General features: G+C 39.1%; 1 protein-coding gene and 1 long non-coding RNA gene across 5 annotated transcripts in view; one reads left to right on the forward strand and one right to left on the reverse strand.

Moving 5' to 3' along the window:
* The window catches only part of LOC308622194, a 207,851-nt gene extending 198,839 nt beyond the window's left edge, over positions 1–9,012 (forward strand). Inside the window, exon 10 of the long non-coding RNA XR_014016577.1 lies at positions 8,955–9,012. This is a non-coding gene — a long non-coding RNA (uncharacterized lncRNA). The remainder of the gene's footprint in view (positions 1–8,954) is intronic.
* The window catches only part of CDK14 (cyclin dependent kinase 14), a 591,337-nt gene that overhangs the window by 52,208 nt on the left and 512,337 nt on the right, over positions 1–26,792 (reverse strand). The gene's annotated exons all lie outside the window — the stretch shown is intronic.

Raw genomic sequence — 26,792 nt, forward strand, 5'->3', positions numbered from 1 at the left:
CACCCAAATAACATCTCTTATCTAGTACTACCTTCTCTAGTTGCAGGGCTACTTACTCAATATCCTTTAATATCCCTTTCACTTATATTCTTGAAGATTCTTTTTCAAGAGTGCAAAATTGTTGTATGGCAAAAGTCAGAGTGTTGAAAGAATATTACTGTTAAAAATGCATTAGGACTATTGGGTCCATCCGGAGCACTTGAAAATCATTAGGCCATTAATACAGCGCACAGTCTCCCTAATGGTAAATTTTCATGTATGGTGTGTTATGTCTTTATATAAAATTTCAACAACTTTTGCTGTTAGTCTGCAGACTCCTTATAGACAGCAGCTATATCTTGTCTCCCACAATGCCTAGCAAATAGCAAGAATTGAATAAACATTTGTTGACTGGTATTGCTATAAAGGAAATGGACAACATAACATAATACTTCTAAGCAGGAGTCCCACCAGCAGCCATGTTTACACTCCCCTCTTCACTGCTCCTCTGGGACTCCCAGGTGTCCCTGACCACAGTCCTCATGACTCTGGCCAGACTCAATGACTGTTGTCTGTCTTCCCCACAAAACTGCAGTAGCCCAAAGGATGGGCACCAAGGCTTACTTGACATTGTAGTCTAAATATCCAGAACAGGACTGTACTTATAGGGGGCACTCTGCTTTCTACCCTAAGGCACCAAAGCTAATTATTACCCCACAAACTTCATATTCACCAAAGAAGCTGCCATCGTATCATAGTAAAGGGACTGGAAATGCAGAATTCCTGTATGAGTAAAATGTAATTAGGTGCACATCATTATCTGATTTGCAAATTCTCTTTCAAAATGAATTATTTTGTATCATACAACTTAATTTTATCATTCACAAGTTATTCAGAACCTGGAGACAATTATTAGTTATATATGAACATATGTATACACATATATATCTGTAGACAGATAGAGTGATATAGAAAATTTAACAGATATAGAAAATTTAACCCTTAGGTCTCTTTTTACTTGACTGATTTCCTGATGCTGATTTTAATGTTAAACATGCTCATTTTAAGGTTAGACATAATTAGAAACATAGATTAGAAGAATAAAGAATTCTATGAAGTATTATCATACCAAAAGAGAAATAATTTCAGAGTTGGTTGTTTTCCTAGATTATTTATCCATTATCCAGATTTTTAGGGGAAAAAAGAGAGTTCAGTTTGGAGCCTGAGACTCATAGCCTCACTTCATATATGGCAAGTTGGTAACATCTACAATAAAGTATAAGATATTTATCATATATGCAAACATAATCCATTAGGGGAAAGGCAACATGGTTTATATAGAGAGGGGGCATGTCTCTCCAATCATTTTGAGTTATTTGAGAGGGTAAATAAGCAGAGCACATAATTTATCTAAACTTTCAAAACCCTTTGACAAGGTTCCACATCAAAGACAGTTTATAAAAACGAAGTTAACATGGGATTGGGGAAGGTGTTTTTTCATGGAGACAGGACTTGATTAAAGATGGGAAATAATGAGTAGAACCAACATTTTCCATCACACAAGTGTTAAAAGTAACTAGCAGCCAGCATCAGCTGCATTTTCTTTTTAATATTAAAAATTATCTTGGGGAGAGAGAGAGAGCGCACTCAAAAAAAAAAAAAAAGCTAATCTGCAGAATCCATTTTATCCTCTTTCAGGTGATAAAATGCTTAAAACCCTGGGAAGATCTGTGTGTGTGTGTGTGTGTGTGTGTGTGAGAGAGAGAGAGAGAGAGACAGAGACAGAGGCTGAGACAGAGAGGTGCTGATGGAGGTGGGCCTGTTGGGGGACCAGAAAAGTGATAAGCAAATGATGCTTTTTATACCAAACTGGCTTATCGGCACCTACCCAAAATGCACAGGTTTGATTACTATGCCCTGCAACATACTTGATTAAGAAAGTCCAATGAAACTGAGGAAATAAAATATTCTAGGTATTATCTTGGAAAATGGAGGGGAAAAAATCTCAATATTATATATATATACATATATGTATATATGTGTGTGTGTGTGTGTGTGTGTGAGAGAGAGAGATAGAGAGAGAGGAATCAAAAACAGAGGCAGACAGAAGACAATAGAAAAATGGAGGTTGTTCGGTTGTTCAGCTTGGAAAAACAGAAGTTGAGAGGAGCGACTGGAAAAGTTTATAAAATCACAAAGGACACGAGTGGGGGTAGCTATTATACTCACTGTCTGAACAGTAAAGCCAGGTAAACCCCTTTGAAGTTTAAAAGGCTCTTTCAGGACACCTGATAGGAAGGGCTTAGATTCACACAACAGGTGGCTTTTCAAGAGAAAGCATCTAGTGAAAAACTGAAATAGGCTTAAGACTTTTGGGACATCCAGGGAGGCTAGATTCTTAACACGTTAATAAAGGAAATGAGGAGCTTCTTGTTGCATCCCCACCTTTTGGACTTTCCCTCCCCTACACCCCTCACACACAGGGGCTGAAAAGTAGCCAGCCTGCTGAGCCATTGCTTCCTTTCCCCTCTATTAACCAGAAAGTGGAGCATGAATTATGAATGCTGCATTACCTATGGCTGTTGTCAACATTAACCACTAATGACCCAATCTGGGGGGAAGAGGGGTAGAGAAGAGGCGGTACCAGCCAAACAGCAGTACTATCTAAAGATGTAAATGATCTTTTCTGAGGTAATTAAAAAAACAATTGGCTGACTTTAAAGACTGACTTTCTTATGTGCAGTGCGGCACAGAACATCTTGTAGGCTGCAGATCAATAAATTCCACCTAACTTTCAAGTCATGTTGGCGTGCAGCCCCCGCTGGTTTATTAATTTAAATTTCAGCCCTCTAAAAAGATATGTCTAAAGAAATAAAGCACTATATAGATTGCAGTGAGATTGCTCAATCAGAACGGGTCTTCACATTTATTGGTTATTAACATCAGTGGGAAATCTTAAAACACTAAAGGGAAGAGGTCACCCCTCCTTCCGTCTCATTCAGTTAGTGTTTTTCTTAGGACCCATTCCTTTTTGTTTTTAAGAGTACTTGATATCTGAACAGCAAAAACCTATGGCTTTCCTCAGGCAAGCTTCAGCAATTAGTTAATTAAGAATAAAAAGGGTGTAAACAAAAGGACAGTAACTCTATCTCAAATTCAGTCTCCATGTTGGAAGGATTGTCTGCTGTGGTTGCTCCACTTGGCTTATGGGATCTTAGTTCCCTGACCAGGGATCAATCCCGGGCCCCCTGCAGTGGAAGCACAGAGTCCTAACTATTGGACCACCAGGGAATTCCTCCCTTTCCTTCTCTTTTCCTTGCCCCTCTGTACCCAACACCTGTCTAACTATAAGGATATAACCTGAAAGTCTGAGAGTAGAAATGAAAAGCTAGAAATAGCTTATGTTTTTTCTTTCAGTCATCTCTCCTAGGCTTCTTTTCTTATCTTTGATACTGCACTTTGCTTTCCATTATACATTTTTAAAAGCCCTCAAATATCTGTCAGTGGATTATTCCTTTTGTGGACTTGTTCCAGGTAACAAGACATTCTGGAATTCCTGCTTGAAAATGGTTACCATTTTAAGAAGTACAAACTAATTTTACTATTAGGCTATGACAAAAATTACTGTGACAAAATTTACTGCATTTCAAACAATGCATCCTCAAACTAAATGATTTCTGGATTATCTGTGTCACTTCTCCCTTGTATTGACATAAATAAGGGAAAGCTGCCTGAATCTATGAAAACCGGTCAGAGACTAAAGCTGCAGCTGAATTCTACGGTACCTACTGCATTTTTAATTCTGAAAGAAATATTTTTGAAACAACAATACCATCTGAATATGGCCCATAATGATAGTATCTTAAGTATATGTTTTTTAAAACAAGTGCTTATGTGGAAATCTCAGACGTTTTCAGACCAACTGTATCTTCATGAAGTTTATACAGAATATTATCATTTTATTAATAATTGTGATATGTATTTTAAGAGCCAACTGAAACAATATGAAACTTATGCCACATTTTCATGTCGAGAATTTTAGATAAAAGACAGATTTATACTTTTTATTTCTGACTACACTCAGTTTTAATCAAGGTTCCTGGAGCTTCTTACTAACAGTGAAACTGTATTTAAATAGGGCCTTTAGGGTGTCCGAGTTACAGATTAATTAACTCAATTTAGACAGGGTTTTGGGGGCACTGTAGTTCTTGCAGCTCTAATTTTATCTCCAGAGGCAGTCAAAGTTCCTCTAGACATTAGCACCTAAATACTTGCCTAGGCTTGGACTGACTGTGATTGAAACATCCAAAGTAAAGCAGGCTTGTCAGAAATCAGAATAAGACCAGTGGTGAGTGCAACGGGAGGACCCATGACTTGCTTACATTTCTAGCACATTGTTGCACTGGGCTAGGAATGCAGCTTCCACTCAGCTGCGGGATGGTGGGGCTGCCTCAGTCTCCTGGTCTGCAAAATGGGGATAAGAACACATAGAGGGTTGTTATGAGGACTAAATGAGAGTATTCATGTACAGTGCTCAACACGATGCCTGGCACACAGTAACTCAATAAGTGAGATGTTGTCACTATTATTATTATATATCTGACTAATGTGCTTTATGGCACAGCAGAATTTTCTAGAAATTAAAAGACAGAGAGAAAATGTTAAGGAAAAGATAAGTTTGTGGTTGTTCAGACATTATAGTGAATGATCTTCCGTTCGATTTTCTTTCCTGCTCTTCCCCAGGCACTCGTGTACCTACTCATCTACCCTGCTGTCAAGGTCATCACATTTCTTGTCTGGCTGCAAACATGCCCTGGACTCTCCAGCCTTTCTGTGCCTTTTGATGCCCCCTCTCTGGAAGCCTATTCCTGACTGTAAATATCCCACCTTGGCTTCAAGCTTTAGCTCAGATGCTATCTTCTCCATGAAGCATCCCGTGACTCAGTGAGGTTGTCCCTCCTCTGTTTTGATTGCATTTTATTTACGCTTGTATAATAGTACTTTTCACATTTTACCTTGAGTTAATCATCTGTATCATATGTCATTTATTGCACTGTAAACTGCTTGACAAGACTGACCACGGTAATGGACTGAATATGTCCCCTCAAAATTCATGTTGAAGCCCTCAGCCCCAGTGTGATGGTATTTGGAGTTGGAGCCTTTGGGAGATAATTAGGTTTAGAAGAATTCACAGGGGTGGGGCCCCCATGGTGGGATTCTTCTTATAAGAAGAGTCAGAGCTCTCCCTGCTCTCTCTCTGCCATGTGAGAACACAGTGAGAAGGTGGCTGTCTATAAGCCAGGAAGAGAGGAATCAAATCAGTCACTTAAACCCACCCAATCATGGTATTTTGTTATGGGAGCCTGAGCTGACTAGTACAACCATGTCCTGATATCTCTCACAAATCCATCTGTGGGATGTGTTGGCATTTAATAAATGTTTGCCAATTGTCTTCTCGTTCATCTCAGCTATTTATTTCCATGAATATCTTTCTTCCCTGGAAAATTGTTATATTCTTTTCATTTTGCTTCTGGTTCCCCAGAAACTATATGCAAACATAAACACATATAGTAATAAACCTGATTAATTGCTAAACAATTAGAAAAGATTCTAAGGCCCAATAAGGGCCAAGAAGGCAACAAGTGAATGAAGTGGGCTACGTTATCTACATAAAGAAATATGTTCTTGCCAATTCTTCTTGCAACAAAAGCCTCCTTTGGGCTATTTTTACATTTGTCATTTAGGACAGAGATACAGTTACAAGAAATATTTCACTTTTCTTTTCCCTCTACCATAAGATAAACAACAGACAAAAGGTGAAGGTACATAGCAACTGCTGCTGAGCCTCAGTGGCAGGAGGGCAAGTTGTGAGTGGCAGGGACTGTAGCAAATTTCAGAGCACAGCCTTTTCTAAAAAGGCAACCTCTACTCACCCCTGACCCATCACTGTGATTAGAGAACGCTCAGAATGGCTCAATCATCCTTTTATTTTTTTAATGAGATGCAGAAAAATAAGGATTTTTATATAAGATCTGCATAGTTTTAAATGTTGACTCTTATCAAGATTTAAAGCCACTGTTTCAGGCAAATACAATGTGTACCGGCAGTATCTATTAAAGGTTTCCAGGTGACAGCCTCCACAAGTGCTTTGGAAAATCGGAGAAAGGCAACACAATCACAGCCTGGAAAGCGCTGGCTTGGCATCATGGAGAAGACGGTAACTGGGGTGCACCTCCAGCTTACTTCTGCCTTTCCTCTGACCTTTCTCTCTCTGCTGTCGGTGCTGATCTTTACCCACAACAGTTCAGGAACAGTGATCCAGCTTTTGAACCTTTATGTGGATCTCATCAGAGTGTTATCGGGCTGGAGAAGCCCAAATCTTCAGTTCTGCTTTTGATTCCTCACTCTCTCTCTATTGATACAGCAACCTAGACTACAGGGCACTTCTTTGCAACCCCAGACTTGGCCTAGCCCTCCTCACCCACTGCTTACCCCTTCAGAGCTCTTCCAGGCCACCAGGGAAGGTGCCTTTCAGCCAATTCGTTAGTTCCGCAATGTGGAAGGCAATTTTAACTCTTCTCTGGCCTATCTCCTCCTGCTTCAACCACATGACTACATCACAGTACTGAATTCTTTGCAATGGTTTTCAACGACCCCTACTGGGACCACAAAACTTAAATAATTTTCCTTAAAGACTGCCCCCACTTTACTATGCCCTTTATATCTTGCATCCCCTGCATGCAACACATTCAGTTCTACTTTTGTCCTTTTTCACTGACTTAAAGACAAAAAACAAAACAAACCTCTTTGCAAATCAACTACACTTAAAAAAAAAATCTCTTCAATGTCTCTTCTCAATTTCCACCAATCCTCTTTCTTCCTTCTCTTTAAAACTCATGCCAAACCATGCCCCAATTTGCCCTTCCTCCGTCATGATTATGTATGATTTGTACCAAGACGTGTTGCATTTTAAGAATTTCTAGCTTTTCTTCATTTTAGGTAGAGGAAATGGAAAGACAAACAAAAAATAATTATCATAAAAGAGCTCAAGGAAATATGTCTTTTGTTTATCACAGACTTCATGAAATTTGGGTTTCATAACAGTTACTGAGCACTTGTTATGAACCAAGCAAGCCATTATGCTAAATACATTATCATCCCATTTAATCTTCACAACAGGCTGATAAGACAGGCACTATTCCTAGTCCTGATTTGTAGATGGGAAAACTGAGGCTTGGAAAGGTTAAGACTTAGCCCAGGTCATGGAACTAGTAAGTAGTGCAGAGCAGTCTCAAGGCCCAGGTGGCTGGTCCAAGTCAGAGATCTTCATCCCTACCCTACACAGCTTCCCTGAGTTAAAGAGAGCTGCCTGTAGACCACAAGTGAAGACCACTGCTAACAGGACAGGTGTTAATGCAATGAGTGACTAATACAATGTTCACCAACATAAGGTCACATTTTTGGTGTGTATGCAAATAGGCAAAACAGAACTCATAATTAAACAAAAGAGCTCAACATTAGATCCCAATTTTCAGGACAGTCTGTGTTACCATAGAGATCCCCTCAACAATGTCAAGGGCAGAAAAAAAGTGATTGCTAAACCTATTTCAACTTGCCAAAGGAAGTTCTATAAAACACCCCTTTAGGGCCTCCCTGGTGGCGCAGTGGTTGAGAGTCCGCCTGCCGATGCAGGGGATACGGGTTCGTGCCCTGGTCTGGGAGGATCCCATATGCCGCGGAGCGGCTGGGCCCGTGAGCCATGGCCGCTGGGCCTGCGCATCCGGAGCCTGTGCTCCGCAACGGGAGAGGCCACAACAGTGAGAGGCCCGCATACCACAAAAAGAAAAAAAAAAAAAAAACACCCCTTTAAGGAAGTCAGCTTTTTTTCTAATTTAGTCTTGTTTTCTTACTATTTTTTTTTTTGCGGTACGCGGGCCTCTCACTGTTGTGGCCTCTCCTGTTGCGGAGCACAGGCTCCGGACACGCAGGCTCAGCGGCCATGGCTCACGGGCCCAGCCGCTCCGCGGCATGTGGGATCCTCCCGGACCGGGGCACAAACCCATTGTCCCCTGCATCGGCAGGCGGACTCTCAACCACTGCGCCACCAGGGAAGCCCTTGTTCTCTTACTACTGATTTCTATTAAAGAGACTGACTCTCCCCAGGCTGCTCAGTTCTCTGAGGACCGTGTGAGGGGGCTGCCACCTCCTTCTCCCTCGTGTCACCACTGCTCACTTCTGCCTCTCATCCCTCCCTAAAGAACTGCACAGGGAAAAGTGCAGGGAGAAGGACTCGCTGATTTTCCCTTTTTAAAATTATAAGGCTGCTTAAAGTCCATTCGGATTTAGTGTTGTCCTGGTTATATGCTAAGTCTCAAAGTCTTCTATGGGATTAAGTAGGGAAACTGCATTTCAACATTAGAAAGACAGGAAAAAAAGAACATGCAAAACAACTGAGGGCTGGATGGCTTCCCAGGCCGTCCTTCATACAGAAAACCAAAATAATTCCTGATCTGGTCCTGGCGGTTACTGGACTTAGCTCTAAAAATCCCAAGAAGGGACCTGGGAAATCACTTATTCAGACTTCTTGCCGCTGCATCCTTTGTTTAAAAGATACCTTAGGTGGAAACATAAAGTATAAAGCAGATTAAAGTGGAGTTGCTTTGATGGGGAGAGTGATGGGCTTGGAGCCCTGCCCAGTGTTTCTCTCCCTCCCTCCCTTCCTCCACCTCCCAAGAGAAACCTTGAAGGGGATCCGAGGAGCAGTCACTGGCTTGCAGACTTGTTTTGGGCACAACTCACTGTCAGAACACATTTTATTAAATGACTCAGTATAGGGGCACTTGCGCACACACCAACACACACGCGTCGCTGAAACAAAACTTTCATGAAATAATATTTATTCTTACTACATGTGATCATTTCTGACATATTTTTTCTCATCTAGTCTATTCCATTTAAGAAATACTATTTTTCAGTCCACTAGATTGATGTCACCACCCATGTGGGTAGTTGGAAAACACTGCATTAAACGACTTCATTCTCAAAAGAATTCTAAAGATGAAGAAACTTTTGCTCACATCTGAATTTCCTCCCTCTCCAAGAAACTGATGAAGAAAAAGTATGGTGAGAAGTGGCGAGTGGAGACACTAAAATTTGGATGTCGGGCTGATTCACTTGATCTAAGAAGGGCAGATTCCCTTTTCAGGGAATTGGGAATGCTGACCAAGAGCGATGTCTGGTCTTTTTTCTTATGACAAACCAAGGGACAAGTCAACTTCCTTTCCACTGCATGGACCAGAGAAGCAGGGAAAGTCAGAATCAAGGCAAATAAAAGATGGAGAAGGAGAGAGAGCGTGTCTGTACTTCAGCCCCTCTATGGGCTTCTAGTTTATGCCCCAGGCCCAGTGTTATTTTTGTTCTTGGTTCCATAAGCATCTTGTATCCTTTTACTCTCCCATTTTATTAAAAAGAAGAAAGAAAGGACAAGAAACGTAGCACAGCCTCTTGCCTTTTGAGACGGAGCACATTCTGTCTCTGGAATCTGTGTCTCTCTAAATAATTCTACTTCTTACCCATCAAAAAGAAAAAAAAAGGAAATCTAGCACAGTCATGGTAATAAGTTTGAAAATAAAATCTGTTCATGCTACGAAAGTATCACTACATAACATAAGAAAAAAAAACTCTTCAAAAGAACAGTACAGAAAATATTTTTGTTGGTTTTCAAGAAAGTGAAAGAGAATACAAATATATGCATTTACGGAAAGAATTCCCAATGTCTACTACTTTTCCACCCTTAGGATTGTCAACTTACTATGTCAATCCAGTGGCAGCCAGAGGATTTAAAGGTTTTATTGAACTTTCTTCACTAACTTAAAAGATAAATCTCAAATGCCCTCTATTTAAATGTGTGCCCCTTTTTACGTTGCATTTTAGCAAGAGGTAGTAAGAAATACACCTTACAAAAAAATCTAGCCATGGCAAACCTATAACAAGACTTCAAACATACGTACTTCTCTACACCAAATCACAAAATGGGCTTTTATAAGTTTCTGTCTCCAAAAATAAATAAGAGAAAGTAATAAAAAAAGATAAAGCCTTCATACAGAATTGCAGCAATTATATCCCCACAGCTACACTATAACCCAAAAGTTTGCAAAGGCTTTGATTACTGAACCATGGCTGAAATGAATAATTTGCTTTTCACTAGGAAAACAAGCACATTCATTCTCACCACAATGGAGAGAGGCAGTTTTAATTAAACCTTATCAAAAGATGAATAAAGAATAAACTCAATACCCATTCCATAGAACTCTATTTTCATCTGTTTAGTTTAAGCTTGCCATGTTCATGCAATAATTATCCACTGTCCAAGGAACGCTGGAGTTGTGTTAATGTTGGTAAAGATTTAATTAGCTCAATTATCTGGAGAATATTGAATTGAGGCTCAGCACAGTACAAATTTCTTCAGGCTTTATACATACCTCTGATCAAAATACATGAAACTGAAATCTCAGTGTACAAAAGACTCTAACTTCAACAATTCTACTATTGAAACAGTTCCATACTTCATAATTTTATTACTCCAATTAAAAAAAAAAACACAATATAAGTCTTTAGAAGTAGAACTCATAAGTGAAGGCTTATCTTGGTGCAAGAGTGTATGTGTGTTTGCACGCGCGTCCGTGCCCACACAGTGCATACAGTTAACTTCCTGAATTTGTAAATATGTTTTTAGAAAGTTAATTAAATTTTCCTTTTAGATAAATATTAACACCCAAAGTCCAGTCCTTTTAAAAATTTTTATGTTTTCAATGGAGTGTACATATATTATCTTTTTCTCGGAAAACGAGGCATTTAAAAAGCATTGAAAGCGCAATAACACAGACAACTGTTTCAATCTGTCAGACACCAGGGACAGACAGTAGGGTTCATTTCAGAGAACAGATTGGCCCCCAGCGGCCTGACCTTCCTGGTGGGAAAGAGAACATAGTGCTGTGCTTGACAAGCTCAGCAACAAAGAGGTATATTCAGGTCCCCCCAGTTCAGACACGCTTCTCACAGGGAAAAATGCAAAGCAGGAGAAAGAAATGCACCACTTCCAGCAAAGCAGAATTTACTTAGATCAGAGACCAGCAACTCACCATAACAAAAAATAACGTATTTAGGAAAGTAGCAAGCACCATTTTATTCACTCATTTCTCACTTCAGAAAGCTCTTATCTGGCCATTGTCAATGTCTTAGCTTTCAACCTCACCTGTGATCCAAGCTCACTGGCATTATCACATCAATGGAAACTCCCAAATATGATTATCCTGATAAAGGTTTTCTTAATTACTCTGCCCATGAAGACAGCACAAATTTTCTCTTAGAAGCTGGCTCATGCTAATTTCAAAGTAAGCACGTCACAGGTTTTGCCTTTATTTTGAAACTCAGATGGACATTTCCTTGTCTTTTAGACCCTTAGATAAACAGATTTTTCATTACTCATTTTTATTTTGAATTTGTGCAGGGTCTTCTACGCAGTCTCCAAGTGAGCCAAAAATCCAGCAAAAGGATCAACAACAATAAAAAAAAATCCATAAAGCAATATCCTTAATTTAAAAAAATCTGAAGCTAAATTCGTTGCTATGTGTAAATACACATATTTTTCCTAATTTCTAAGGTCAAGTCTTACTGTATATCCTGCTTGATCAGCTACAATCAATGTTTAGTTTGTATGTTTTGAATTATACATATAATGTGGTAAGATACCACATTTTTTGAAGCTTTAAGCTCCACATAGAAGACCATAAATTTAAAAGGCACTCACAACTGGCCACATTATCCTTATAAACAAATACACTGCTATTTTTTAAAACTCCCATTCTGTGTTCTGAGTACATACTTTCCTGAACTATAAGGATTATGGGTATTTAACTACAAACCAACTAGTGAAGTTGAAATGAGCCCTGATTTCTGACCCATGAATACCGTGATGATTTAATATATAAGCAGGTATTACAGATACACACTCCTCACTACAGACGTGTAGACTATTAGAAAAACTTATGGTGAAGAGTAGACCATTGCATACTATCTAGTTCTTGGGTTAGGAAAGAAGGCATCTTTTTGAAAACTGGACACAGACCATAATCATAAACTCATGTGGCCAGATAAAAGATAACGTTGGTTGGGTGGTGAGAAAACTTGGTCTGCTTAGTGGTCTAAATAACGTGGCTTAACGTTAAACACTTCAACCTCAGAACATTTTGTAAGGAAACAGGGCAAAAATGATGCATGGCAATCACAAATTTTATCTGCCACTTTTTTTTCTTTGAGCCAGCTTTTCTGGCAATTACATTAAGGCGTTCGTTGAGTTGGCAAAGAAAGACACAAGTATGGGTTGGTTTTACCTCGTTTTGCTAGCGTGCAAACACTTTTATGGTGTGACTCAGTGTGGCTCGAAAAGACACCCTTGGAACTTCAGAGTATTTTGTGCAAGAACAAAGGGTGCTTGGGTTCAGTCTGCAACACGAGTCGTTTTTACCACACAAATTCCCTTCTTTTGTGCCGGCGAAGGGGGATACTTTGAGCCCTTTGGGTTTAGAAGATCTTCAAACAGACAATAGTGTGCAAACAACGCTGGAGAACATAACTTTACGAGAACAACCTCAAGGCTGAGACCAAGGCTTTGAGAAGGGCCCCTTCAGCAGATTTCCTTCTGCTCTTCACCCTCAACAAAGCCTGCCTGACAATACTGAAATCTTTCTTTCTTTGGATTAAACCCCCTTGGCAGGAAAAGTATGCAAATGCTATCTGTGGCTCCCTTGTCAAAGGCTACTCTCACCGGCTATCTTTTCTCTGTCTGGCTCTCCAGCAGACCATCTACCCCCTGACATGGAGTCCAGCCTTCCAATTCAACATCTTTGACTGCTCTGACCGCCAGCTCCCTAGGCCTGCCACTGCCTCTAAAAGGGGCTCATTTAGTCATAATTAACGATTCCCTACATATTTCCTAAGGTATGGTAATTGTGCTAAACGCCAACAAGTGAAGCATTCATTCTCCTTATTTAAATCTTTTTCCCCCCTCAGCAGTCTCCCTCCCTCTGCCTTCTTTTTACCTCACACCACCACAAACCCCTCGCCACACACACACTTTTCTTTTTTCTACTCCTCCCTGGTAACATTTCAAGTAAAGAGATGGAATGAAGGTGGAAATTGGAAACTACAGGAAAACAGACAGTTCAAAAAGCAAAGCTGACTAAACGGTGAAGGAGCACATGAGAAGTCACAAAGAAACGGAAAGAGAGCTAAAAATGAAAGATTGTTTTCGTTGACACAAATGTATAAATATATGCAAATACATATATTTGAATATTATTTATGTAAAATGACCACATAATAAGCTGGTTTCAGGTCCCAAATATGTTGTGTACACACAAAATATAAAAATCTTACAAATTCATTTTTGGACACATACATTTTCTTCTCAAAATTGACTTTCACCCTGTGTTGCAAGTAAAAGGTACAAATAAAAGGTAATGATTTTGTCTCACCAGCCTCTCTTCTTTATCTTTAAGTCGCAGACAAGAGAGAGAGAGGGTCAAAAATCTTAATTTCTGACCTCTTGCAAACATTTCAAGTCCTGGCAAGTGGGCAGTGGGCCAATGAGGACTGTATTATGTTCTTTCAGGCTGACCAAGGCTACCGTGATCAGGAGATGTTTTCTCTGCTACACCAGGGGAATATCAGCTTAATGTATTTCCTTTGTCATTTCCCCTTACACATAAATTTTACACATACAAGAAGAATTAGTCTACTTTTTTCGCATTATCACATGTATTTCTCCATGTTATTTGCCTTTATGACTATCATTTTTTTCTTGAATTTTATTTTATTTATTTATTTTTACACAGCAGGTTCATATTAGTTATCTATTTTATACATATTACTGTATATATGTCAATCCCAATCTCCCAATTCAGACTGTATAATATTCCATCCAGTTTGGTATACTTTAATCTACTTAGTAATTCCTTTTTAAAAATATTTAAGTGGTCTATTCTAAAAAACTTATGTTCAATCTGTCTTATTTTAGCTGTCTTAACATTTTTTCTTTGCCATTATCATCATCATCATCAAAAAAAGTTACTGAATTACTAAATATTAGGTGGTTTTAAGAACTTGGTTAGACTCACTTTAAGATCTTCAAATAATTAAGTTTGTTTGGATTTAGGCAAAAATGGACATGAAAACTAGAGTTAACTCTTATAGGAGCTTAAAGTTCATAAACATCAGTATGAATTTATTCATGAAAACACTTTTGCACACCTATAGAGTGCTAAGCATATTACAAGTTAGACCATGATGATACTAAATTTTTAAAAATATTTATTCATTTCTATGGCTGCGCTGGGTCTTAGTTGCGGCATGCAGGACCTTTTTAGTTGTGACATGTGGGATCTTTTTTTTTTTTTTCCAGTTGCGGCATGCGGGATCTAGTTCCCTGACCAGCTATTGAACCCAGGTCCCCTGCATTGGGAGAGCGGAGTCTTAACCACTGGACCACCAGGTTAGTCCCAAGATACTAAATTCTTAAACATTTCTTTCAACTTCAAAAATTGTCTTAAATTTTTATCCTTGGAAAATCTGTTATCTCATTCTTTAGTTTTTGCATTTCCCCTAAATGTTGTCAGTGTGTCTTAATATATGGAATTTTACATATCCACAGAAGTTAAATTAAGAGGGTCATTATTCATTTTACAAAAAATATGCTAACAAAGAAGGCATATTCTTTCAAATAAAATAATGAATTTATGCATAATTTTTCAGGAAACGCATTTATGTACATGTTGAAAAATGTATACTAAAGGAGCCATACGCATAATAGATTCACAGAATTTCAGGGCTGGAGAATGAACAGGTTTTCAGCCAAAGAGAAGGGTAAGTGTTAGTAAAATTTCTAATATTCTAATATTATGTTAATATAAGTGTGAATGGAGTTTTACACATTTCTTTACTTATTTTCAAGACATGATCTACCATAATAAGAAGTTCAAAGAAAAGGAAAAATACCACGTCTTCTTTCAAGGTTATTATATGATCCCTAAAGAATCTACCAGCTTTAAGATGTTTTGACTCTCCTATGTCTGACCAGGAAGTCGTATATATCGCCCGCCCCCTGGGCAATCACATTAAAATCAAAACTCTCTTTTTTTTTTTTTTTTTGCGGTACGCGGGCCTCTCACTGTTGTGGCCTCTCCCGTTGCGGAGCACAGGCTCCGGACGCGCAGGCTCAGCGGCCATGGCTCACGGGCCCAGCCGCTCCGCGGCATGTGGGATCTTCCCAGACCAAGGCACGAACCCATGTCCCCTGCACAGGCAGGCGGACTCTCAACCTCTGTGCCACCAGGGAAGCCCAAAATCCAAACTCTTTAGCACGTCATTCCAGCCCTGTCACAATCTAGCTTCAAATCACTTTTCAGTCCCATCTCTTCTCACTCCACCATCCCCACATCTTTCAGCTTTATCAGACCCTTCCTTAGGATGCTGCACTTTGTGACATGGCTTTCTCTAGTCCCTCCTTTTTTCCTTTTTTTTTTAAAGGGACATTTATTTATTTTTGGTTGGGTTGGGTCTTTGTTGCTGCGCACAGGCTTCCTCTGGTTGCAGTGAGTGGGGGCTATCCTTCGTTGCAGTGTGCAGGCTTCTCATTGTGGTGGCTTCTCTTGTTGTGGAGCACAGGCTCTAGGCACGCCGACTTCAGTAGTTGTTGCATGTGGGCTCAGTAGTTGTGGCTCGCGGGCTCTAGAGCGCAGGCTCAGTAGTTGTGGAGCACAGGCTTAGTTGCTCCGCAGCATGTGGGATCTTCCCAGACCAGGGATCGAACCTGTGTCCCCTGCATTGGCAGGTGGATTCTTAACCACTGCGCCACCAGGGAAGTCCCCAAATCTCTTATTTTGTGAAATTTTCTCAAGCCCCTCTCTTAGAATTAATTTTTACCTTATTTGTCCTCCCACGTAGCTTTATGAAAATATACTGTAGCCTTTATCACCCTTCAACTTAAATGTTTGTATCTATGTCTCTTAATTGTGATTGTCTTGAAGCTAAAAAATGGTTTTATTTACTACTACTTAGAACAGCACCAAGATAATGGCTACTGAAAAAATACTTGTTGAAAGAACAGAAGATTATGTTATGGTGAGTAAGGCGGACATTCACTCCATTTAAAAATATTTAAGGGACATAAATTATGTGCAGTACTAGGTGATGGAGACAAAATTGGGAAATAAGGATAAATCAGTAAACAAATGCCTATATTCTGAGATTTAGATGCTAATGGGTAAGATGGACAAATACCAGGGGTCTTCAATACAGAGGGGCTGAAACTCTAGCTTTGTTCTCAACTTGTGTAAAATAGCCATACATTTATTTGTGGAATAAAGGTATGTGAAAATGTGCTCGACATTACTAATTATCAGGGAAATGCAAAACAAAACCACAATGAGACATTGCCTCATACCTGTTAGAATGACTAGCATCAAAAAGAGATAACAGGGACTTCCCTGGTGGCGCAGTGGTTAAGAATCTGCCTGCCAGTGCAGGGAACATGGGTCTGATTCCTGGTTCAGGAAGATCCCACATGCTGCAGAACAACTAAGCCTGTCTGCCATGACTACTGAGCCTGCACTCTAGAGCCCACAAGCCACAACTACTGAAGCCCGCATGCCTAGAGCCTGTGCTCCGCAACAACAGAAGCCACCGCAGTGAGAAGCCCACACACTGCAACGAAGAGTAGCCCTTGCTCGCCGCAACTAGAGAAAGCCTGTGCACAGCAACGAAGACCCAACACAGCCAAAAAATAAATAAATAGATAGATAGATAAATAAATTTATTTATTTAAAAAAAAGAGTTAAAAAAATACAACCCTAATCTGACTTCTACTCATGCTGAGTAGTTACTTTCAATTCTGAGCCCCATAACACACTCAGATTTCCATGAGCTATCTCACGGTAGCAGGCAGGGAGGGAAAGACCTGAGTCCATTCTCCTGAAAGAAGTCGAATGTACGCTGAGTCTGCTCAGGACGCTGTACAGAAAGCCCTCCCGAGTCCTATAAACAAGCTATGTAAAACAGCCTGATGATTTAGTACTGTAGGATCAGAGCCTCACCATTAGGTAAGGTCAAACCTAATGCATATAAAAAAGGGAAAGTTACAGCCCCCCAAAGTAATATACAGCAAAAGTCTTTTAAGAGTTAGCCTTCTAATCATCAAGGACACAGATTTAAATGGCACTCAACTGTAATTTTCAGATGACATCTGTGTGAACAAGAATTGGGATTTTATTCACTGTACCCCAGAAAAACTGAGATAGTCAATTAGATGGATAGAATGGGAATAACTCTGTAGAGCAAAACAAAAAAATTGCAATGAAGAATAATTTATTCAAGGGGGAAAATGTTACCAGCAAAATTAGCATATTAGAGTTAATGCATGACACTACGGGTATAGAGCAGCAGCTCTCACACTTTTGGGTCTTAAGGACTCTTTATACACTTGAAAATTATAAAGGATGCCCCCAGAGCATTCATTTATATGTATTATAGCTATTGGTGTTTACCATATTTGATATTAAAATTGATAATTTAAAATATTCATTAATTCATTAAAAATAACCCAATTGCATGTTAACATAAAAGCACTATTTTAATAAAATAACCATATTTTCCAAACAGAATTAGCAAGAGGGGTGGCACTGCTTTACAATTATGCAAAACTTTTAAATATCTGGCTGAATAGCAGACAGCTGGGTTCTCCTATCTGTTTCTGCATTCAGTCTGTTCTATGATATGTTATTATAGTTGATGCAACTGAAGAAAATACCCCTCTCAAGATATGTAGTTGGAAAAGAAAGAAGTATTTTAATAGCCCTTTCAGATAATTGTGGATATATATCCTTTTATATTATAACAAAACTCAACAAGTGGTAGTTTCTTAAAGATTAGTTGCACTGGGAAATTTGAAACTGTATCAATGAATTCTTTGTACTCTGTTACTTTAAAATCTATTGGTTTATTTTGCACTTTCAGTGAGCATGTTACCCATGCAATGATTTTCTACAATCACGCACTGGTCATTTGGAAAGTATTGATTCAATGGGTTATACAGCTCTTTTGAATGTTGACACATTTCACTATACAATTTCAAAAAAAATCACATTTGCTTATGTCACTACCCATCTCACTTGAAAAATATTTGGAAAGTTGTCAAGCCCACAGTGGCAAATAAAAGTTTTCTATGGTTTCCCCAAATTCTAATTTTCTATTGAAAGCTTTAATTTTATCTTAGGCAGCAAATGCTATCGGTTGTTTTCCTGGGGTGACAGACTCACTTTTTGTTCATTGTTAAGAAACGTCTGCCAAATACCCAAGTCTGAAAAACCATAACCAATAACCACTGTCAGTTAGTCATCCATTAAAAACCATGTTTCAGGGAAAAACAGCCAGTTCCCCTTGCAACTCAAACACCTGCCCACAGCTTTCCCTTGAGAAAACCAGAGTAATTAGGTACACAGTGGAGATGGTTTATGCAAACTTCCCATTTAGTCACACTGAATATTAAAAAGACATTTACTCAAAGGGGGAGCTTTAATAAAATTAATAATCTTAACTGCTTCAACAAGAACATTATTAAGTGAAACTGTGTTTTAAAAACAATTTCCATTGTGTGGCGGTAGAGAAAACAGTGCCTAGGAAGACAGTTTGGTTTCACTGCCTTGATTCATGCTAAGGAGCCAGCAGTTTTACTTCCATTGCTTTTGCACCATTAGTGCAAATGTCAACACAGTGCAAAAGGCAAAGACCAATTTAGTATTATTAAGGAAACAGTTTTGACCCCCATGGAACTTCTGGGGATCCCCAGGGTATATGGACCACACGTTGAGAACTACTGATAAAGAGGACAATTATAAGGATGCCATTTCTTTTCTTTGGAACTAGGGAACTTATCTAAGGGGAACCGATAAATCTGACTGTGAAACTTTCAACAACAAGGTCATTCAATCCATAGAGCTGTGGAAAGATTCAACAAAGGGAATGATAAATATAATGTCAGTATGTATCAGATATTATTTTAGTTGATGGAGAGGAGATTAACTGAGAAATAGTGGAGAGTCTATGATGTCCGTGAATGCAGAGCTGACTTTGGAAAGCCAAGGTGAGGGCAGAGCATGGAGGAAGGAGTGAGACATGAGACCAGGTATGAACACCTCTGGCTCTGCATGGCTGGACTCCTTCATCTGGCCCATCTTGAGAGGTAAGGGCATCTTACTTCAAGCTTCTGAGACTGTGAAGTCCTTGGGAAGACAACTAGACCCAATCCTCTCACTAAAAAATTTTATTGACAATGTTTTCTTTCAAAATAGTTGACTTATTCATTTTTTCTAATAAATCTGTCAGTTATTAACAAATTGAGTTACTGTGGAAGAATAAAACATCTTAACTTTAGATGAGCTATTTCAAAAGTCTTTCATAATTTTTTTTTTAAAGGCCAGCTCCTGGACCACACAATAAAGCTCCCAAATAAGGGGATGAGTGGATTCACACTGATGTTTAAATTTTTAGATTTGACAAAAGTAATGCAGTATATCTTGACAGCTATATTCAGTAGCTTAATGCTAAGCTTTTCATGCTGAATACAGAACAGAATGAATTTTCCACCAGTGTTTCCACTAGGAGATTTTAGGATTCCTATTCACTTAAGACAGCAATCTGAGGCCGCTTGATAAAACAAGCACTGGTTATTTCTTAACTGCCTCATAAAATGTCTCAGTATTTAAGAGAAAAGAAAAGTCAAGACAAAAACATTTTGAAAATATATGTTATAATCAAAATCTGGATGCTAAGTAAACATCCTTTAGTGTTCAGCCAGAAAGACTTGCAGCTGTGGCATCTGTGACTTAAAATAACAGAATGAAGATCTCTATGTAAAAGATAAATGGTATCGTAAAAGTTTCTTATCAAAAGAAAATACATTTTCTGATGGAATTTATGTAGGAAAAAGCTTTACACTAAAGCCCATTTAATACGTTGTAAAAATACTGAAACCTTTAAATTTGGAGTTTGGTTTGAGTACATGCTAGGCAATATTATTTTCTGTTTTGCCACTACATTCTCTTTTTACAAATTGCAGATTAATTCTTCCTGTAAGGACACTTTTTTATTTTAGTTTTGTTTGTAACTATGCTACTGTAAGTTGTTGACTTTATGATAAAATACCAAGTTCTATCCAGATGAACTGACAACTAGGCTCCAGGTTCATTACTGGAGAGCTGCTCCTTTAAAAAAAAGATTAAAGTTTTCACATTGTACCAAAATATGATATAGTCATATTCTAAAATATACATGTATATTTTAACATGGATTCAATCTAAATCTCCCAAAGGGCAAACGCTCTCCTCTATAAATGAGATTTCATGAGAATCTGGAACCCTGGTTTGATTTGTGTAGCCTAGCTAAGCACTGAAGATAAACACCAAGCCTGTTATAATTCAGTATGCAACTGAGCTAGTCTTCCACACCAGCAGAGGAAAAAGAAAAAAAAAAAAAATCCCGCTATTTTCTAAAGTTGCCCATCTCTATCGGTTTGTGGAGTTGCCACAATTGCCCAGATAAAACATTTGAGAGTATGTCAGCTTTAATTAATGTAACATGACCTGATCATTTCCACAGTTAAGAATAAAGAAGTTTGCATTCTTTAAATCCAAAGCGCAACCTGGAGATTATGCTAAATTGCTTCATTCATAGTCCACACTCCTCTGCTCATGTCAGAAGGACAGCATTTGTCCCCTCTAGTGATAAACAAATTATACATGAAATCAATTCCACTTCACAATCATTTTCCCTATTGGGTATTATCTTTCCTTCTCTGCTCCCTCCAGTTAAGCCCGCATCCTGTAACTTGCTAATGAGCTGGGGGCTTTCTGTTCCAGGTGGCACCCCCTGCCTCGAAGTCATGACATTTCCCATTTCGAATGCTGCTGGCATTTTTCGACAGCTCCTGCTAACTAGCCTTTTTGACCTGCACTAAGAGGAACTCATCTGATCGAATCCTCTAACCTGCCAATCATTCCAGCAAATGATCTTCACAGTCACTCCCAAGGCAGGAATGGAAAAAAAAAAAAGGAAATGCGAGTGAGAGAATGAGGGAGTAGGCAAGCGGCTGCCTCTGCAGCTACCTAATGAGAATGCTTTAAGTCTCTGAGGCAGCGGAAACACTGAAAAACTGGTGGGAAAATTAGGACACAACTGAATGCCTGGCTCTGTAATTACTGACTTCTTTCCATCCTGAGATCATTTTGAGAGCAACACCTCTGAGATGTGCCAGTTTCTAAAGAACACAAGAACACCCTACCTTATGTAGAGAAAATAGATTTATTTCTCCTGCCACTATCAATATGCAATTCTCATAATCCCACTCTGTCAAACAGCATCCTTTGCAGAATTAATTATGTGCTGTAAGCTTGTTAAGTGTGCATTTGTAAACTAGGGATGATTATCATGTTGGCCACAGTGAAGAAAGGACCTCTTTTTTTTTTTCCCCAGGCATATTTTAAATGTTGCCACCGTTTAGGGGGTGTTGATTTTCACATGTTTACATAAAAACAAATAGGTATGGTGAGCCCAAATTGGCATTGGGCTTGGAGGATTTAACACTGACAACATAGGATAATCTGGACATTCTTGATTTTAATGGAGGTAAAATCATCTTTGTTCCTTCCAGATTTTTCTCACCTTTGCACCATCAGTTTATTTAGTGGGTTCCCAGCCCACAGAATAACCCAATACTTTAGGAAAAAAGATCCACTACATGGATCTTTGGCAATGGATCACAATTCTAGATATCTTAACATGAAGTAGATTTCTTGACCAAGGAATGATACAATATAATTACATGTGATCATTACACCATTTATATAATAATGTAAAATAAATACTGTACATGATTTAATTGCACATGATAATCACACATCTTTCCCCATTTATAGTAATTAGGCCAATAGCCCCATTTACAGTAATTATTATATGTAATTGAGGGCATTTTACTAATTGCATTGAAAATGATAATCCAGAGCAATTAAAAATCCAAGGGCACTATACATAATGCAAACTACATTAAAAGAATGGTGGTAATTTAAAGGGAAAAAATTCAGCCAAGTATGGAATTTAAGAGTACAGTATTAGATTCCATGCTTGGCATGCCCGCTAATATTTTTTATGAGATAAATTTCCATCAATTTCTCAAACTTGTGTATTGTTTCTGTTCTAGATCTTGTACACTATTTCATCAGCTGGAGAAGTTATCCTTTGTTTAATCTATGACATTATTCTAACAACTCTAGGACTGTTGAAAAATTATTCTATTTGGCTGTGTGAGTGTACAGACTGTGTGTATATGTGTATGTGTGGGGTAGAGGAAACAGCTATCCTAAATTCCAAAGGAGACCCACTAAATTATTCATTTGCACAACCAATTTGATGTTCTTAAAGGCTTTATTCATTGAAGCATCTCAGAGCATTGCAAACATTTTGTTAAATATACTTGTAATAATTTAGCTAAAATGTTTAACTTTGGTAGACTTGAAATACATTCGGGTTGTGGTTTTCATCACATTTGCTATCTGTCTAGAATTTTAATGTGTCTAAGGACCGAATCCCTGGCTTTTGTCCCAGGGCCCCAGTGTCTATCCTTGCTCGATCCTACTCCCCATTTCTACCCAGACAAAGCTCGTCTGTGAGGAGCATCTCAGGAGTGATGAGCATTTGTGGGACAATGGCAATAGTTTCAAGCTTTTTTTTGCCTTCTCTTCTCGACATTGTCATTTAGACATTGTCCTCTATGCATTCAAATGTCATCCCAGACCATCAGCCCACTTCAACTCAAACAGCCTCCTTTTATGCTCAGACACTTCTTAGAGTATCCGCAGACCACAAAGACTGTCTAGTGGGACTCAGCTGCTATCCTGGTATTAATAATACAATACAGTGCACTTAGGGCATAGACGATTCCCTCTGTATCCCAAATTCATAAGAATCAACATTAAATGAAAAGGAAAAATAGAGCACCTGAACTGATTATAACTACTTGTTATATGTGATTGTTAACTTCGTAATAGTTTGGCCAAGCATTCTAATAGATATCTTGCTAGTAGCCATATCACATGTATGCCCACTACTTACAAGAAAGCTTCACTCATGTTATGCTGCTGGCTAAATAGTCCCTAAGAAATTAATTTCGGTTTTAAAAAGACAGAAGATGCAAGTTGCAGTGCTATTCTCACCTCCCCCCGACACTGGCCCACCATCCTCAATTTGAAAGCTCATCTGACCTGGAAACACTGAATCTCAAAAACACAGCCAATTTTCGAGTATCTGTGGGCTGATGAACCAATTTGTGGAGCATCAAACAAGTTTCTTCTCTTTTAGCCGTTTTGCTTTTAAAAACTCTCAGTCAGAGAAGGGTAAAGGAAAAGCAAGGACAAAAACCCCTCTATTTTTTAATGTAAAAAATATCACTCTGAATTCTTTGTTTTTAAGAAAAACACACTGAAATATTTAAAGGTAATGGAGCATCGTGTGAGGAAAAACTGTGTATGTGCACACATTTGTGTGTCTGTGTGAGAAAGAGAGAGAGAGGGAGAAAGGATATGATAGAGCAAATGTAGTAAAATGCTAACATTTGGGGAAAGTGGATGTTGTGTATCAGCCATTCTTTGTACTACTCCTGCAACTTTTCTGTAAATCTGAAATTATGTCAATATAGAGAAAAATTAATACTTTAAAAAATGCACTCTGGGGCTTCCCTGGTGGCGCAGTGGTTGAGAGTCCGCCTGCCGATGCAGGGGACACGGGTTCGTGCCCCGGTCCGGGAGGATCCCACATGCCACGGAGCGGCTGGGCCCATGAGCCACGGCCGCTGAGCCTGTGCGTCCTGAGCCTGTGCTCCGCAACGGGAGAAGCCACAGCAGTGAGAGGCCTGCGTACCGCAAAAAAAAGAAAAAAAAAAAAGCACTCTGGAGGAATGAAGCATGATATATTAAACTTTCTTTTCATTCTGCTTTGTGACAACCCAGGACAGAATTAAGCAAATTAGATAGTAAAGGACTTAGTCTTTGGCGAATCCATTCACAGGGCTGGTGGACGTGGTGTGGGGTACAGATCAGAGGTGACCCAAAGGAAGGGAAGGCCAGAGGGGCAGAGAAGGGACAGGGAGAAGAGAAGAGTCAAACTTCCTTAGCCCATTATTTTGCTAAGTAGTGGATTTAGAGGAGGTAATAGACTCTCTAGGGCAGAGGGGAAGCTAAGGAAATGGGGGTGGAGGTGGGGTGGAGAAACTAAACCACATTCCAGTCTTTTCTCAATCAAGCGTTCACAAACGTAGTCTGCATGTGTATGGTTCGAAGCACTGTCAAGTTCCTGAATAATATATATTTCTTAATCTGCAGCAACGTAGAGTTAACGACAAAAACCAGGGATTCTTTCAAATAAAACCTGCGAGGATCACTAAGGTTTGTTTCCCCCTCTGCCTGTTGTTACTTCCACAACTACTGCTGTCAGCTACATGAGAGAACAGAGATAATAAACAGAGATAGAACTGTAGTTTGATAGGAAAAAAATTTGCAGAGTCATGCAGAAAATAACAGTTCTAGCAGGAGAAAAATCATAAATCTTTCTGCTACTGAAAGAAAACTAGATCCAACACTTGAATTTCTTATACTGTGATAAGTACTAATGGGTGTTATCCCCTTTTGTGTCTACAGTTGAGAAGACGCAACATGGCTTAAAAAGACCGTTAGTCGGGCTTCCCTGGTGGCGCAGTGGTTGAGAGTCCGCCTGCCGATGCAGGGGACACGGGTTCGTGCCCCGGTCCGGGAAGATACCACATGCCGCGGAGCGGCTGGGCCCGTGAGCCATGGCCGATGGGCCTGCGCGTCCGGAGCCTGTGCCCCGCAACAGGAGAGGCCACAACAGTGAGAGGCCCGCGTACCACAAAAAAAAAAAAAAAAAAAAAAAAAAAAGACCGTTAGTCAAAAATATCACACATTGAGGATGTTGTTACTCCACGAAAACTGGAGTTTCCCTCTATACTTGTCTGATTTTTCCCTTGGTAGTGTACAGGCCAGGCAAGTGCCTTCCATCTATACTGCTTGCTTTTCTAGAAGCTTCAGAGACTGCTAAGCCCAGAGCCCTCTTCTGAGGGGTTCCTTAAGGAAAGGTTGGCCACCCAGTTCACAGCTCAGCTGACTGGACCCACCCAACAGCCTTGCTCAAAGCCTTGTTCTCTCTCCATGATGATGGCTACACCAATCAGAGCTGCTCTGGAGGAGGGTCTGAATCTGAAGAAAAGAGCTCGGCTATAGACTGCCCCAGGAACACATTATAAATTAATAATATAAATAATCCTCACTCTCATATCTTACTAGTCTTGTTTAACTTGTTTTGCCTCAAAAGAAAAAAATTCTGTGTTGGCTTAGAACAATTGTTAAGATTTTAAAAGAACAACTAGATAACAACTGGGATTGATTCTTTAGAATTTAGCCTGTATGTGTCCTCTTCTGCCCTTATATTTATGCTAACACAAAATTCCTTAACTTCAGCTTATTCCATTTACTCCTACTGGGGGAACAAGGTTGTAATTTAGTTTAATTTTAATTAATTAAATTAATTTTAATTAAATTAATTAAAAATGAACTTAAAATAGCTACACGTGGCTAGTGGTTACCCTGTTGGACAGCACAACTTTATATTAATCTTCCTTAAAAAAAAAGGGAAGGGAAAGGAAGGGATGGCTTTTCCTGTTTTGTCTTTATCCAGTCCTGGCCCAAATAAGTTGATTATTTTACTTCATAAATGTACAATTCTTAAATAGTTACCGAACAGGTCATAATATGTGGTTCAAAGGTTACCTACATCAACATCCTTTGGGGTTCTTTAAAATGCAGAAGACCCCAGGACCCTGGATTTTTAAAAACTCACCAGGGGTTTTGGCACTGCCCCCTACTTCCCCAGGGTGTGTGAACACCTCTCTCATGAACGTTCAGTTAGCGATGCCACGGAGTCTTAAGCACCAATGAATTATATTTTGCCTGGAGTTCGGTTTTTTAAAAAATCTTTCTCTTATTTAATTAAAATTCTTGAGCAATTTATGCATCCTACTGTTTACCTGGCAGCCTACTTTTAGGAAATTATTGCTTGATGACTGAGTCAAACAGAAAGAGTCTACCACATTTGTTTTTCATTTTCATATGATACTTAAATAACATTGATTAGCAAAGATAATATACTAGAAAGCAAGGAGAGGGTCACCAAAATATGCATGCAGTTAACTTCTTGCACTTGAACCAAATACAGCTTTTTCATGCACCAGACAGATATTTCTATATTTATTATGAATTTAATAGGGTTTGAAGACCAACTGATTCATTGAAAAGAGATGTTCCATAATGAGCATACACCATTTCAAGAAAATTATAAAACATCTGTCTAAAAGATTAGAGCCCATTCTTATCCCCTGTATTCAGCAAAAGGAGAGCAGACAAGAGTGACTGTGCACTTCCTCGCTCAATTTAGAATAACTGGAAAATTAAGCTCAGCCTGGGGGTGTATTCGGTATCATTGTGCACAAATATAAGTGATACTAATGGATGTGATATTCAATATAGTTTCCGGTCTTTCCCTTAGGGAAAATTTCTATGCGTATTTAAGGCTCTCTCAGACTTCAGGAAAGTCCTATCCTTTAATGCTGATAAAAAGGGTGGGGACAATCTATGCAATCT

Source organism: Mesoplodon bidens (assembly GCF_964165515.1).
Source record: "Mesoplodon bidens genome assembly, chromosome: 9".
Lineage (NCBI taxonomy): Eukaryota > Metazoa > Chordata > Mammalia > Artiodactyla > Ziphiidae > Mesoplodon > Mesoplodon bidens.